Source organism: Lagenorhynchus albirostris, chromosome 13, assembly GCF_949774975.1.
Source record: "Lagenorhynchus albirostris chromosome 13, mLagAlb1.1, whole genome shotgun sequence".
NCBI classification, from domain to species: Eukaryota; Metazoa; Chordata; class Mammalia; order Artiodactyla; family Delphinidae; genus Lagenorhynchus; species Lagenorhynchus albirostris.
Genome location: NC_083107.1, coordinates 10,983,155 through 10,986,161, shown reverse-complemented (window position 1 = coordinate 10,986,161; position 3,007 = coordinate 10,983,155). Strand labels below are relative to the sequence as shown.

The 3,007-nt window shown below is 52.1% G+C and overlaps 1 pseudogene; it reads left to right on the top strand.

Annotated features, from left to right (window-relative positions):
• Positions 1 to 2,306: 2,306 nt before the first annotated feature.
• Positions 2,307 to 2,764, top strand: LOC132531906 (phosphatidylethanolamine N-methyltransferase-like; annotated as a pseudogene).
• Positions 2,765 to 3,007: the final 243 nt, after the last annotated feature.

Here is a 3,007-nt window from a genome sequence, read left to right as displayed (position 1 = left end):
AAGCTGAGCCTCATATATAATAAGTGACTTGTCCGAGATGACCCTGTTGCTATTCTAGCTTCTATCGTGTATCTGGCACATGCTGTGTCCTCAGTGAAGAGCGTCTGAGGCGACATGACTTTCCCAACTCCCATTCCAGTGCCCACATCACTATCCCATGACAGGCATGACCTGAGACGGTGGTCACTGGCTGGTTTTCCTTCCAAGGTCCTCTATATCAGAGGTCCGCGGCCTCTTAGGAAGCGGGCTGCACAGTAGGAGGTGAGCAGCGGGCGAGTGAGCGAAGCTTCATCTGTATTTGCAGCCGCTCCCCATCACTCGCATTACTGCCTGAGCTCTACCTCCTGTCAGATCAGCGGCGGCATTGGATTCTCGTAGGAGCGCGAACCCTACCGTGAACTGCGCATGCGAGGGATCTAGGTTGCGCGCTCCTTATGAGAATCTAATGCCTGGTGATCTGCGGTGGAGCTGAGGCGGTGATGCTAGCGCTGGGGAGCGGCTGCAAATACAGGTTATCATTAGCAGAGAGGTTTGACTGCACAGAGACCATGATAAATCAATTGCTTGCAGACTCACATCAAAACCCTATCAGTGAGTGGCAAGTGGAAACAAGCTCGGGGCTCCCACCAAGTCTGCATCATGGTGAGTTGTATAATTATTTCGTTATATATTACAACGTAATAATAATAGAAATAAAGTGCGCAATAAATGTAATGCGAGTGAATCGTCCAGAAACCATCTCCCCACCGTGGTCCGTGGAAAAATTGTCTTCCATGAAACCGGTCCCTGGTGCCAGAAAGGTTGGGAACTGCTGCTCTACATGGGCAGTCAGGAAGGCAGGTATCATTCATGCTAACCCCTGCCCTTGTGTCCCACTCTCCCCTGGTGAGAAAGCCTCATTTTCCCAACATTCACCATTGGAAAAGTGTATGATAATAATAATAACCACCAAACATTGAGGGCATACAATATGCCAGTTAATGTGCTATGTATTTAATTCTCACCCAAGCCTTCTTTTTTTTCTCCTTTTCTTTTTTTTAATTATTAATTTTTATTGGAGTACAGCTGCTTTACAATGTTGTGTTAGTTTCTGCTATACAGCAAAGTGAATCAGCTATACGTATACCTATATCTCCTCTTGTTTGGATTTCCTTCCCATTTAGGTCATCACAGAGCACTGAGTAGAGTTCCCTGTGCTATACAACGGGTTCTCATTAGTTACCTATTTTATACATAGTATCAATAGTGTATATATGACAATCCCAATCTCCCAATTCATCCCGCCCACCCCTCCTCCCCTTTCACCCAACCCTGCTTAAGTTAGTATTATTACCCTTATTTTATAGAGATGGAAATTGCGCCCAGAGAGGTGATAGAACTAGTTCAAGGCCAGACAAAGGAAAGGCTTGAGCCAGGTGGAGACGTAGGTCTGTAACGGCCCCAACACTTTACCCATCCGACTTGGAATTTCCAAACACATTTTTGTTTTTCGATCTTCAGGCACGGAAGTCCTCATTTGACAGGAGGCCGTGTTCCTTTACATTGTGGGAAATGCAATGACCATGAATCACTGTTGGCGGAGAGGGGGGCTCTGATCCCTCCCTCCCGGCCATCCCTGCTCTCAGGCTGGGCCACCCACTTCTAATGGAGCCTTCAAATTCTCGGTGTCTGTGGGAAGGAAAGAGAGGGAGTTTGTTTTTCACTTTTGCTGCCATCATTAATTTTATTTAGGAAAGCACTCTGTCTTGAGAGAGAACGGTAAACACTGGGAGAATGAGAGGACCTTGGAGCGAGCTTGTGTGTGCTCCAGACTTCCGCCCGCTGACCCTCGGCTTCCTGACCCAGCAGACTGGCAGCCCCTGGGCTCACGGGACAGACATTGGCTGGAGGCCAGTGTCCGAGTTGAATGGCTCAGGCCGGACAGTCCTTCTTTCCAGCCAGAGTGGCAACGAGCCCGCTCCTGAGAAGGCGCCTTGGCTTGGAAAACAAACTGTGTGTTAGACGTTGGCGTCCACAGCAGGGATCCGAGGCCAGAGACATGGCCAGGCACCTTTGGGAGGCCTGGCTTTGCTGCTGGGCTGCTGCAGCTTCTCAGGAGAACCAGGCCCAGCTTAGGAAATGTCCTATCGCCCAAGAACGAGCCCAATGTCTAAGAACTGATATAGTTGGGAGACCATTAAAAATTAGAATGTGATTCCAGGGCAGTGTCCCCCGTTTTGCCATCCAAGCCGGCATCAAGCTATAACCCTTTATTGTGCTGCGCGGCTCTCATCTCCCAGGGGACAGTGAGGGCAGCCCCGGCAGACCTCTGCGCTATGACCCGGCTGCTGGGCTACGTGGACCCCTCAGAACCCCACTTTGTGGCTGCAGTCCTCACCATCGCTTTCAATCCGCTCTTCTGGAATGTGGTCGCGAGATGGGAACCTAAGACCCGAGAGCCGAGTGGGGCCTTCGGGTCCCCCTGCCAGCCTGCTGCACGCTGGGTGGCACCATCCTGCTTCTCAACACGCTTCGCTCCACGCAGGCCATGCTGAGCCAGAGCCTGGACAACCCCTCGGCCTACCGCGTGGGCCTGGCACTCCTGGGAGTGGGCGGCGTGTTTGTCCTTTCCAGTTTCCTGGCTCTGGGCTTCACGGGGACCTGCCTAGGCGACTATTTCGGGATCCTGAAGGAGGCCAGGGTGACCACGTTCCCGTTCAGCGTCCTGGACAACCCCATGTACTGGGGCAGCACAGCCGACTACCTGGGCTGGGCCATCATGTAAGTCCCGGGCTCCCTCTGTGCCGCCTGGGCGATGGGTCAGCTCTCGTGCCACCGTGGAGCCCAGGGCACTGGTCAGGGTCCCCTTCCTAGAACAGGGGTCGGTAAACTCCCCATTACAAGAGTGGGAGGTCCCCGGGCTGCAGGCAGGTGAAGGAATGGCCGTGGCTGGGGGCCCCACTGCCTTGTTCACGGACACTGAAATTAGAATTTCACGTAATTTTCACGAGTCACAAAATATTCTTTT